This window comes from Sceloporus occidentalis, unplaced genomic scaffold (genome assembly GCF_023333645.1).
Source record: "Sceloporus occidentalis isolate IW3139 unplaced genomic scaffold, rSceOcc1.0.p SCAF_4, whole genome shotgun sequence".
Taxonomy (NCBI): Eukaryota; Metazoa; Chordata; class Lepidosauria; order Squamata; family Phrynosomatidae; genus Sceloporus; species Sceloporus occidentalis.
Window position 1 is genome coordinate 183,229,376 of NW_028316984.1, and position 12,844 is coordinate 183,242,219.

The 12,844-nt window shown below is 43.0% G+C and overlaps 1 long non-coding RNA gene across 3 annotated transcripts; it reads right to left on the minus strand.

Annotated features, from left to right (window-relative positions):
- Window positions 1–6,797: 6,797 nt before the first annotated feature.
- LOC149315117 (uncharacterized) lies at window positions 6,798–12,644 on the minus strand. 3 transcript variants are annotated; one of them, XR_016281024.1, is made up of 3 exons: window positions 12,251–12,644; window positions 10,040–10,230; window positions 6,798–7,492 (listed from the first exon to the last, which is right to left on the minus strand). It is a non-coding gene; the product is annotated as an uncharacterized LOC149315117 (long non-coding RNA). The 3 variants fall into 3 exon arrangements; XR_016281026.1 differs by lacking the exon at window positions 12,251–12,644 and adding an exon at window positions 11,728–11,880; XR_016281025.1 differs by lacking the exon at window positions 12,251–12,644 and adding an exon at window positions 10,719–10,988.
- Window positions 12,645–12,844: the final 200 nt, after the last annotated feature.

A 12,844-nucleotide genomic window follows, 5' to 3' on the forward strand; every position in this document is an offset into this window, starting at 1 on the left:
CCTTTGCATTAAGTTTTCCCACTTCTCCAAACTTGGGTCATTGCTGCCAAGGCTTCTGTAACAAGGCGCTACATGAGTTTCAAATATTGTCAATCCACTTTTTGATGAGCTTTGGTGAATGTACTCACCATCTCTTCCCCTAGTCTCCTCTTTCCACACATGGCATTTTGGGTTGTTATACAGGAACCACATGCATATAAATAATTGCACAGCAATATAGATAACTCTAGTAATCAGTACTCAGTAAAGTTGAACGCTTTACACACAAAATGTACTCTCCTGCTCTAGTACTGCTTACCCTGATATTTGTCTCCTTGCTCAAAGACCTAAACAATCACAGCAGCTCCCTGAAACTTCAGCCAGCACCCTGAAACCTGGCAATTAAAAAAGTTTCATGGAAAGGAGGGTATAAAGTAACGTCCATGGAAGCAGATATTATATTCCCAAGCATCTATTTTCAGCTATGTTGATGGGATTAGAGAGCTTCCAAGGGCTAAGGAGTAATTGTCCTTTGTGTGATTCAAAGCCACACACTACTAGGACCTATTTCAAAGCAGAATACGTTTTTAAAATAAATCTTTTTCAATATTTTAAAAATAAATGTCGGTACATTAACTGAGAATCTGTTTGGAAATGTTATCACTGGAGGGAGAGGCACCAAAACTTAAGCTCCATCTTCAAAGTAGTTTTGCTTTTTCTTAATTTTTATTTTCTAAGATTTTGTCAAAGAAAATTAGTGAAAGGCTGCCAAGATCCAAATACAATTATATCAGTCATCTGCATATTTGTCCCCAAAATATGTTTAACCCCAATGTGATTATAATGTAATGATATTCAATAGATTTTTTTTGAGATCACACAGGTAATAGCTTGCACTCCAAAATCCATGGATTACAGGATAAGAATAGTAACAAGTATCTTCGTAGATTTTTAAAATGCTTTCCCATGTGTTCAATCAGAGGTACAGGATGCAGTTCCATAGAAAGTAACTGGTGATGTAGTTTCTCACACCAAGAACTCAACTGTAATACTGCAGCATCTGTGGTCTATGGAGTCCCTGCATCCATAATATGAAAGCTGGGGGACAGGGGTGGTATTGGAGTACTCTGGGATCTACTGAATGAGTGCACTTAATAGTCCCCCCTTTTTTTAAAAGAAAATTTGATCGCATATAAATTTCCAGATGTTTTCACTGTTCTGAAACACAAGATGTCAACTCCCATTACTAAGGATACTTTTCTAAATTCAAGCTATACATGTGAAAATCAGATGGACACACACTTGGATTTATTGGACATATGCTTGGATTTATTGAGAGAAACATGTAAAGAGGTACTGTTGGAAAGATTTGTAAAATGGCATTGTTTTAATAATTTCCATTCAAAACAATAGGAGGAAGCATTACAAATAAGAACTGGTACAGTCATACCTTGGTATCTGTGGGGGACTGTTCCGGACACACACACAACGCAGATATGAAAAACTGTGGGACCTCAAGTCCCGTTGTCCCCAATGGCAGTGTGACACACATACAACACAGGCCACCATTGGGGACAATGGGGCTTGCTCTCTGCAGATGCTTAAAGAACAAGGCTTCACTGTATAAAGGAAGATGTGTTTTTCAACAAAATTTGAATTTTTCAACTTTTCTTACCTTGAATTTATCAGGAAAGCAAAACAGGAAGGCAACATGCACCTGATAGTTCCTCTACTCAATGCAGCAAGTGTTACTCTGTTTTGGATGCCCCCCCCACACAGTGAAAGCAAGGACAGGTTGCTTACCTGTAACTGTCATTCTTTAAAAGGTCATCTGTGAACTCATACATACAGGGTCTGCTCGGCAAAGGCACAAGAATGAACCCTATATATTTGAGTCACAGAGATCATGAAGAAGAAACAGGTGGGTAACTTCCCCATGCCAACTCAGTTCTGCAGTTAAGACAACAGCTAATCCTGCACAACTTCCAACAGTTACATCTGGAACGGTCTGGCAAGCAAATGGGGAAAAGATAGCACAATTAAGTTGCTGGCTAAGTGAAATAGTTTTGAGATGGAAAACCACAGAAAACATTTCTTGTCCTTTCAAAGAAGGTAAATGCTTTTACTTTCAGGAAATTACAAGCAGCTAATATTTTACATTATGTGAAACTGGCTGACATCAGATTTATTTTTTATGGAGAGGCATATTGGTTGTTGTTGGGGTGAAGCAGACCAATGGCTTGGAATGGCCTCTGACCACTCCAGCCCTGGTTGGCACAGGACTGCAGCAAATGGACAGGCTGCTCTGAAAGTGGGCTTTTGCTGTGGTCCTAACTGGCCCACTGGCAAGGAGCACTGAAAAAGCGTGCTTCTTCCGGTGGTCTCAGAACAGCTTCCACCTGCGTTGGGGGCATGTGTCATCTGCACACACATAAGCACCGAAGCACTGGAAGTCACACCTTTTGGCCCATGTGTTTCCATCTGTTAACTGCCCTCAAGCTGATCCCAGCTTATGGTGACCCTGTAGATGCAACATCTCCAAGACGCCTATTCTTCATTGCTCTGCTTAAATCCTGTAAATTCAGTCCCATGACCTCTTTTGTTGAGTCTAGCCATCAACATGTGGAGGGCAGCAGGTTACCCAACAAAAGTGTATATGAAACCTACCCCACTGAAGGGAATGTTGTGACTTTAACATGCTGGAGAGCTGGGCCTAAAATAACATTTCAATAGGGATAAATCTTTAGGCAGGAAGAAATCACACAATCAATACCTGGGCTGATAGTGGTACGTGTAGAAAGGATCTAGCATCTTGGTGTGTGACAAACTTAGCATGAGTCATGTGAAGTCGAAGGCTTTCATGACCAGCATCCATAGTTTTTGTGGGTTTTTTGGGCTATGTGGCCATGTTCTGGCATCTTCAGAGTCAAGCATGAGTAAACTGCGTGATGTGGTAGCAAAAACTACGTTCTAGGCATTCAGTTGAACTATAGTGCCCAGATCACAGGAAGTAATATATAAGAGCATGTGTGCATATACCAGTGATGGCAAACCTATGGCACATGTGCCAGAGGTGGCACTCAGAGCCCTCTCTGTGGGCACACATGCTGTCTCCCTAGCAGTTTGCCAGAGTTTCTTACTAGAAAGCCAGAGGGACATGGCATTTTGCAATAAATAAGTGGGGTCTGGGTTGCAGTTTGGGCACTTGGTCTGTAAAAGGTTCACCATCTCTGGCATATACACATGCCTTCAAGTCACCTGTCAGCTTAATGGCAACCCCATGAATTTCAGAGTATTTTCTTAGGCAAGGAATACTCAGAGGTGATTTTGCCAGTTCCTTCCTCTGAAATATAGCCTACAGCACCTGATATACGTTGGTCTCCCACCCATGTACTAACCAGAGATTACCTTAATTAGCTTCCCAGATCAGACAGGATCTGGTGCTGCATCACTATTCTATTCTGCTTTGGTCAGAACTCACCTAGAATTCTGTAAGCAGTTGCAGGTACCACAGTTTAAGAAGCTGGAATGTGTCCAAGGGCAATGAAGATGGTAAGTAAGTCTGAAAGAGTTATGAGGAATGCTTCATGGAACGATGGTGATATGGCACCTATCTTTAAATATTTGAAAGGATGTTATGCAGAAGATGGAGCACACTTTTGTTTTGTTTTCTGCTCCAGAGAACAGGACTCAAACCAATAGATTCAAATTCAAGAAACAAATTACAAATAATAATTTAGGGAGAACTTCCTGACAATAAGAGCTGTTCACCAGTAGTATAGACTAGTACTACCGAAAGTGGCAAGGCCACTGTATGCAAAGAAACAACAGGCACAAATATACTCTAGGTTCCTGGCACATTGGGGAAAAAAGAGGACTCATGATCCAGGACATCATATAACCTTTGCTTAGTCTACACAAGAGGAATAATTGGTAGGTTAATCAAGTCAGAGTTGGAAGGGGACCACAGGCCATCTAATGTGTCTGCCTGCTAAAGCAGAAATATACTGCTAAAATCCTCCTGAAAGGTAGCCCTCTAACCTGTGTCCAAAAGTCTCCAACAAAGAAGAGTTCACTACCTTCTAAAGTAGTCTGTTGCAGTTGAACATCTCAAGCTATTTGATGTGGGAGAATAACAATTCTCTTTTTTGACATGTATTGAACAGATACCATTAACAGACAAGTTGTTTTTGGTTTATAGTTTACATTGGAAGGAAGAAGAAATTGGATCTCAAAGCTCCATATAGTTTCTGGCTTTTACATGGAAGAATACCTAGAATAGCTTACTTCCTTCTCAAGACCCTAAAGTCATGTTCAGTTTGGGAGAAGAACTGTGGGTCCCCCTGGCTTCTTCCAAGAATCCAATTCAAAGTGTTGATTATTAACTTTTCATCTCAAAATGCTTTGTGTCCTGTTAACTTTAAGGTAGGAGTGGTCAGAGGGTTCAATATCTGGTGAATCATCTACCAGATTGCTGGGATTCCTGCAAAATGATGGATTCAGTTGGCTTTGGTCTGATTCAGCAAGGCATTACTTAACATTCTTAATTGAGGTTGCATACTAGGGATCACTGAACACAGATTAGTCGTGTGTTAACTACTGAGAGAATCCCGAGTATGCTTTCTTTCTATACATACCAGCAGTTTGGGAGGCCTCTAGTAAAGCAAAACAAAAAAACCCAATTGCGTTTATATAGGTTGGACACATCAAGGAAACAGTGTGACGCAGCAGCTAAAAACGCCAATGCAATTTTAGGCTGCATCAATAAAAGTATAGTGTCTAGATCAAGGGAAGTAATAGTGCCACTATATTCTGCTCTGGTCAGGCCCCACCTGGAATATTGTGTCCAGTTCTGGGTATCACAATTTTTTTAATTAATATTTTTAAGTTTTACAATACAAAATGTTACAGTTTCTTCATATCCAAATATGCTTTAACACTTTCTTTATTTCATATTAAAAACACCTCAGTGCACCCCTTTCCCGGAGCCATTCTCATCCATATAATCCAACCTAAATTTTAATTCATCTCGTGAAGGTAATTTTCCATCTTCTTTTCCTAATACTTTTTCAACATTTTTTCCATATTTCATCAAAATCATTTCTTTTAAATAATCCTTTCTTCACTTTCAATTTACAATTTAAAAAGGATGTGGAGAAACTGGAGCATGTCCAAAGGAGAGCAACTAAAATGGTGAAGGGTCTGGAAACCATGCCCTAGGAGGAACGACTTAGAAAGTTGGGGATGTTTAGCCTGGAGAAGGTTAAGAGGTGATATGATAGTCCTGTTTAAATATTTGAAGGGATGTCTTATTGAGGAGGGAGCAAGCTTGTTTTCTGCTGCTCCAGAGACTAGGACCCAAAGCAATGGATGCAAGCTGCAGGAAAAGAGATTCCACCTCAACATTAGGAGGAACTTCCTGACAGTAAGGGCTGTTCGGCAGTGGAACACACTTCCTCGGAGTGTAGTGGAATCTCCCTCCTTGGAGGTCTTTAAACAGAGACTGGATGGCCATCTGTCAGGGATGCTTTTAGATTTCTTGCATGGCAAGGGGTTGGAATGGATGGCCCTTGTGGTCTCTTCCAACTCTATGATTCTACATTTTATATAGGATCAGACACTATCAAATTTGCAGATAACAAATTAGGAGTAGCTTATACCTGAGAGGGCATGATCAAAAATCAAAATGCCCTGAATAGACTAGAAAGCTGGGCCAAAGCTAACAAAATGAAATTTAATAGGGTGGGCCAATGCCATCAGGCCTCCCTAAAGGAACGGAGCCCTTCCCAGAAGGCATCCAACTCCATCCTGGCCTCTGAGGGGAAGAGAGGGTGGGCCAATGCCATCAGGCCTCCCCAATGCCATTGGGCCTATCCTTAAGAAACAGAGCCCTCCCTCCAGTCCATCTGCCTTGGTCCAGGCCTCAGAGGGAGAGATGAACTCCAGGACCTCATCCCCTTCCCTTCTCCTTTTGTGTTGTGTCTTCTTAAATTGTACGCCTGAAGGCAGGGAACTGTCTAATTAAAAGATTGTATGTACAGTGTTGTGTAAATTTACAGCACTATATAAATAAAGGTTAATAATAATAATAATATGGAGAAATGTAAGGTACTGCACTTAGGGCGGAAAAATGAAATGCACAGATATAGGATGGGGGACACCTGGCTGAACGAGACTATGTGTGAAAGGGATCTGGGAGTCCAAGTAGACCACAAGTTGAACATGAGTCAACAGTGTGACGCAGCAGCTAAAAAGGCCAAAGCAATTTTGGGCTGCTTTAATAGAAGTATAGTGTCAACATCAAGGGAAGTAATAGCACCACTTTATTGTGCTTTGGTCAGGTCCCACCTAGGATACAGTGTCCAGTTCTAGGCACCACAGTTCAAACAGGATGTTGAGAAACTGGAGCGACTAAAATGGTGAAGGGTCTTGAAAGCATGCCCTATGAGGAACGGCTTAGGGAGTTGGAGATGTTTAGCCTGGAGAAGAAGTCAAGAGGTGATATGATATCTCTGTTTCAATATTTGAAGGGAGTCATATTGAGGAGGGAGCAAGCTTATTTTCTGCTGCTCCAGAGACTAGGACCTGGAGCAACAGGTTCATACAAGAGATTCCACCCCAATATTAGGAAGAACCTCCTGATAGTAAGAGCTGTTCAACTGTGGAACATGCTCCATCAGTGTGATGGAGTCTCCTTCTTTGGAGGTTTTTAAACAGAGGCTGGATGACCATCTGTCAGGGGTGTAAGGCAGAGAGGAACTGCTGGAGCTCATCCCCTTCCCCTCCACCACTCGTGTCGTGTCTTTTTAGATTGTAAGCCTGAGGGCAAGGAACCATCCAATTAAAAAGATTGTACGTACAGCGCTGTGTAAATTTACATAAATTTAAATAAAGGATGATGATGATGATGATGATAATAATAATAATAATTTGCTTGTCTTCCTGCATGGCAGGGGGTTGGACTGGATGGTCCTTGTTGTCTCTTCCAATTCTATGTGTTATCCACCCTTGAATTAAGTAATATTTTCTTTTTAAAATCCAATTACTACTTTCAATTAGAACAGACCTGTTGAATCAGCTTAAGTGAGGACCTGCCTAGTGCCAACTGATTCAGTGGCAGTGGATCTACTGTTCCAATGGGGGAGAGGTTAGCAATTAGGTTAATACAGCTGTCTTTTATAGGCTGAAATATAAATTTCCAGAGCATGCTTATTTAGAAGCATGTCCTGCTGAATGTCTAGGTAAACATGAGTAGGAGGGTGTTTGCAATTTTGTAGATGCTATTTTGCTACATGATTACAACTGAGCTGCAAGATTCAAACCAATCATTTCTACATTTAAGTATCTTGAATTCTAATAATTCCCTCAATTTTGCATGCAGCTTTATTTATTTCAAAGAATGCTTCAGCAAGACCAAAATCCACTCTAAACTATTTCTTTGCTTTGTGACAATTCAAGGGCCCACTTCTTTAATCTCTTCTTGACTCCGAAAATCAATGGATTCAAGGGTACCCTGTAAAAAAAAAAAAGTGGGGGGGGAAGAATTGAAGTCAGTTTATTAGAGCTGTTGCTGTCTTTCACACCATCCATGTAGTTGAACTGTGTTGTCCCTATACACCTTTGCTCTAACTCACCCATCACTTTTACTAACTTGGTTGGTAACTTTCTCTATTGTGCTGTTTGATGGCCACTGTTTTGCATCTCTTTTGAATTCTGCATCAGCAGATGGGGCAATCTGGAAAAACTGCATTGGAAAAGGTAATCCCCTCCCCAAAAGCAAAAACAAGAAAGAACATTAGAAAAAACATTGTTCTCAAAGCATGCTCTTCCAAGTGCCACAGACCAACATTTCCATCATGCCTGGCTATGCTCAGCAGATCTATATGTCAAAACATTTTGAAAGACTACATTTAGCAAGACTGTCTCAGTGGACAGACTTCAAAGCTTGTAGGAATTTAAGGCCCATCAACCAAAGCCAGGTGCAAAACAGTTGATGTATACTAAAAAGTAAGGCACAAGGTGCCTCTCAGCATTATTCCCAATTTAAGAAATTTGGAAGTCCTTTCACACAAAACCCACTAGCCCTCCCCTGTATTCTGTTTCAACAAGGCTGATTTTAGGGGCGATTTTAAAATTATTGCTGTTAGACGAGGAATCAGAAATCTTTGACAACATACTTTTAATCAGTACCAACAGATACAATCCCAACTGATTTTCTGCCCACTGTTTCCAGTGCACAAAAACTTACGAATTTTAAAGTACATTATAAAGTACATTTATAAGTCAGCTAAAAGAAGCCTGACTAAAGTCATTTTATACAATGGCTTTCTTATGCCTGCCCAACAATGCCTTTTTGTCCTCTTCCTTTGTCTAGCTGAAGGGTTTTAGCAGCACTGACATTAGGAAGATACTAAAGGAGGGTTGGAGAAACATTGACTTTTAGTGCTGGATTGCAGCAACATGTCTGCAATAAACAAAACGTAACTTTGTGTGAAGATGCCAGTCACAGATGCTGGGGAAATGTCAGGAAGAAACTCTTCTAGAACATGGCCACATAGTCTGAAAAAACCCACAAAAAACTATGGATGCCAGCCATGAAAGCCTTCGACTTCACAACAAAACATAAGCTGGAAAAGAGTAGTATTCTATTGTAGCAGATCTTACTATAGCCATGTCTGCCTTCCCATAACACTCAAGGTAAACAGCAACTGCTTCCACAGTCTGTTACTGAACTTGCATGAACAGCAAAACAGAGAAAAGGGAGAGCAGATAGGCCTGTCTCACCAGTTCCCCTGAGCCTGTCAATAAAGCATAAATGTGTATGCTTTATTGTGAAGTTGGGTCACCAAAAAATGAAATTATCATAGGAAATATGGAGGATTGTGAGATAAAGCCATCCACATTGGATTCATTTGAAAGAAATCTTCAATGTCAACAAGGTTCAAAATGCTTTCAGTTACTTAGGTGACACTTACCTGACCTGGTAGTTTTATCTGACATGTGCATACTATTAATTATGAATGAAATGTTTGCTGAAACATTTTGAATTGTTGTGGTTTTTTTTTTTTTGTGGTGTACCAACCTATTCTTATTCTGTAATGTTATTTCTGTCATCAAAGCTACTTCATTAATTTAGGTATACCAGTATAATAATGGATACCTTAATTTCTTTTAATGATCTGTGCATTTGGGTTTTGTTACACTCTAATTGTGTATATAAGAGCCCTGGTGGCGCAGTGGTTAAATGCCTGTACTGCAGCCATAAGGTTGCAAGTTCAATCGCAGCCAGGGGCTCAAACTCAACTAAAGCTTGCATCCTTCCAAGGTTGCTAAAATGAGTATCCACATTGTTGAAGGCAATTAGCTTACACCTTGTAAACCACTTAGGGAGTGCCTAAGTGCACTGATAAGAAGTGCAGAAATGTACTTGCTATTACAGGGGAAAATACCGTATATTGTTACGGTACCAGTGAGATATATTGATTTTTTTTAACCTAGGGATTTCCCAGATAAATTTGTACTCTCTTCTCTTATGCAAAAATAGGATGCCCTGAGCCCAAATCTAGCATGCTTTGGCCTGGAAAGAACTTTTTACTGGGAATCTTTTGACCCATATTTTTACTAAACAGTGTCTCCTTGCAATTGGAATACAGTCAACTATTTACTCTATTTCTATGACCTTCACAGCCTTCTGGTCACTCCCCATTCAATGATGTGTACCTTAACTTTCTTGTCCTGGATGTTACTTACATCATGGCTGTCCTGGCAACAGTGGGAGTGCTTCTACAAACAGAAGAGCGGCTGCTTTTGCAATGCTCAGACTCATGATTTCCTGTATATCTAGTCTGTTGCCCAGCTGCCTTGCAGCCATAATCTCACCTTTACTTTTCTAGCTAGCCCAGGATAAAAATAAAATCAGACACAGTAGAAGTACAATACTTCTCACTTCCCTATTCCTATGTAACCATAGACAGCACATGGCCTCCTGGAGAGGAAAGAGGCAGGCTTAACTGTCAATCAGGTTGCAAGAGAAGCAAAGCAAGACTGCCCAAACTGTCACCTGGCCAGCTGCCATTTCATCAGCTCAATGCACTGTTTCCACCCAAGATGTTTGTGATAAGGACAGTAATTTCAAGAAGTGGTGCCTGTGCTGGCATTTCTGCTCCTCTTCTCACATCCCTTTCTTTCCTTGGGCGCTGTAACTTATACATTGGAAAGACTGAGGGCAGGGATCATCAGCCACTCTGAGACCTGTTTGAATTTTAAAAATTTAACAAGTTATTTAAACAAATAAATGTTATTCCACTGTACTTTCCCAAAACCTTGCAGAAGATCCTTAATAGGATAATATCTGCCACAAAATTTTATTAATTCAAATCCTGGTCCATAAATAGACACTTACTCCCTTGAAATGAGGGGGAAACAAATACTTTCTGGAAAATGCTTAGTTGCTGAAACATTTTGAACTGTTTTTCCTTTTTGTGGCGTAGCAACAACCTATGCTTGTTCTTTTATAGTATTTCTGATAACGCTGATATTTTCTAAGAGGATGGAGAGGAGCCCAAATGTTTTCGGCATCAAGAAAACATCAATTTAGGTTTCAGGATGTTTGCTAAAGGTGCCTTTTTGCTCACATCCATTTAACAAATTACTTTTGAATTACTTGTTTCAATCTAGCAATGTGTATGCAACAAATGGAATTTGCATTAATGCTAGTGCTGTAATCCTAACCTACTTACCAAAAAGGGAGAATAGTGCTGGTATATATATACATACACACACAAGAGAGTAAATTATGCGCAGATGATGCTCCACTTGTTATTGGACAGCAATGTCCAGCATTCCTCACCATTGGTCCTGTTGGTGTGGTTGATGGGAGTTGCAGTCCAACCCCATCTAGATCTTCACACATTGCCCAACCCAGCCTAAATCCAAAATAAAGCAGGGCTGTCCAATTAGTCAGTCACCAAATTCCCATTGAAAAGGGCATGTTTTGGCAAGACTAACAATCCCAGGTAAGCTTACCTAGAGGCCAGTGCCAATGAAACCAGACAAGATTTACACCAGAGTAGAAATGCTAGAACTGTCAGAAGATGCCTCTGCATTTAGGAACAAGAAGGACTTGATCCTGAGCAGTCAGTGTCTAATCTGCTCTCTTTCTGGAAACCGGGACCAGAAGCGCCAGTTCTGTGTGAGAAAGGGAGCTGCTGCAGGTGTGCTTTTAGGACGACACCCTTTGACCTCCCTTTAACTGCCAAGCCTCAGTGATGTGGAATTGTAGTTTGTTGTGGCGTCAGAGATCTCCGACAGAAGGCTAAACGTCTCATAAAACCACAATTCCCAGAATGCCACAGCAGCTAAAGTGGTATAAACCGGGATTATTTCTTGGTCTACTGCAGGCTGTGTGTTTTGAGCGCTGGAGATAGGGCTCCATCCCCGCTCCATCGTGAAAGCTCACTGGGCGAGTCACACTCTCTCAGCCTCTGAAGAAACCTGCCAAGAAAACCCTGTTCGCCTCAGGGTCGCCGCAAGTGAAAAAGTGACTCAGAGGCACTGCTGCTCTGGAGGCCAGGTTCGAATGCCGTCTCGGCCTCATAAAACCACCGGCGACCTTGGTCAAGTCACACTCTCTCAGCCTCTGAAGGAGCCTTGCCGAGAAAAAAACCCAGGACAGCTTTGCCTTGGAGTGGCCACAAATGGGAAACGACTTGAAGGCAAGCCAACCACAACCACAGCCTCCCTTTATACCTAGAGACCCCAAGGCTGGCAACAAAAGTGGCGCTGAGGGATGGACTTAAAGGTCCAAGACCCACTGCGGCAACAACAACAACGGCACGACCGCCTTCGACCTCCCCGAGGACCCAAGAAGAGCCTCCCGTCCCTCCTTTCAACACCCGAAGGTCGAAGGTCCCCCGCGAACCCCCCGCCGCCGCCGCCGCCGCTACAACCCCCTCCTCCTCCTCCTCCTCCTCCGCCATTAATTTTTCCTCTCGCGACCGAGTCACGAAAAGTGGGCGGGGCCAATCGTCGTCGCAGCAGCTCTTCTCTGTCGCAGCGCTTCCGCTCAATTTAACTAGAACCAGGAAAGGTGGGCGTGTCTCCGAGGCTGCGCTCGCGCGTAGAGGAAAAGAGGAAGAAGGGGGAAGGGGCGGGGCTAACCTTTGCCCTGGGGGCGGGGCTTTTTAGAGGAACTCCGCTATTGGTCCGCGGCCGCGAGAGACCCAGCCAGAGAGGGAGAGAGAGAATGAGGGAGGCGTGGTTGACAACTAACCGTCGGCCTGCTTAGGAGAGAGTGGGCGGGGCCTTCGAGAGAGGAACTCAGTTGGTCCGCGAGCGCGGCCCACGCCTAACCGTTGGCCTGTCTAGTTGAGAGTGGGGGCGGGGCTTTTGAAAGGAACTCCGCTATTGGTCCGCGGGCGCAAGAGAGACAGCCAGAGAGAAGGGGCGTGGTTCACGTCTAACCGTTGGCCTGCTTAGGAGAGAGGGGGCGTGGCCTTTGAAAAGAACTCCGCTATTGGCCCGCGGGCGCGCCAGTGACAGCCAGAAGGAAGGGGCGTGGCTCCCTCCTAACCGTTGGCCTGCCAAGGGGAGAGTGGGTGTGGCCTTATGGGAGGAACTCCGCTGTGGTCATTAGAGCCTGCGAGAGAGAGGGGGCGTGGTTATCACCTAACCGTTGGCCTGTCTGGGAGAGAGGGGGCGTGGCCTTTGAGAACAAATCCGCTGCGGCCATTGGATCCTGCGAGAGAGGGGGCGTGGCTCACGCATAACTGTCTAGGCGAGTGGGCGTGGCCCTTGGAAAGAACTCCACCGCGGCCATTGGATCCTGCGAGGAGAGAGGGGGCGTGGCCCAGTTGCCACCGCCGGG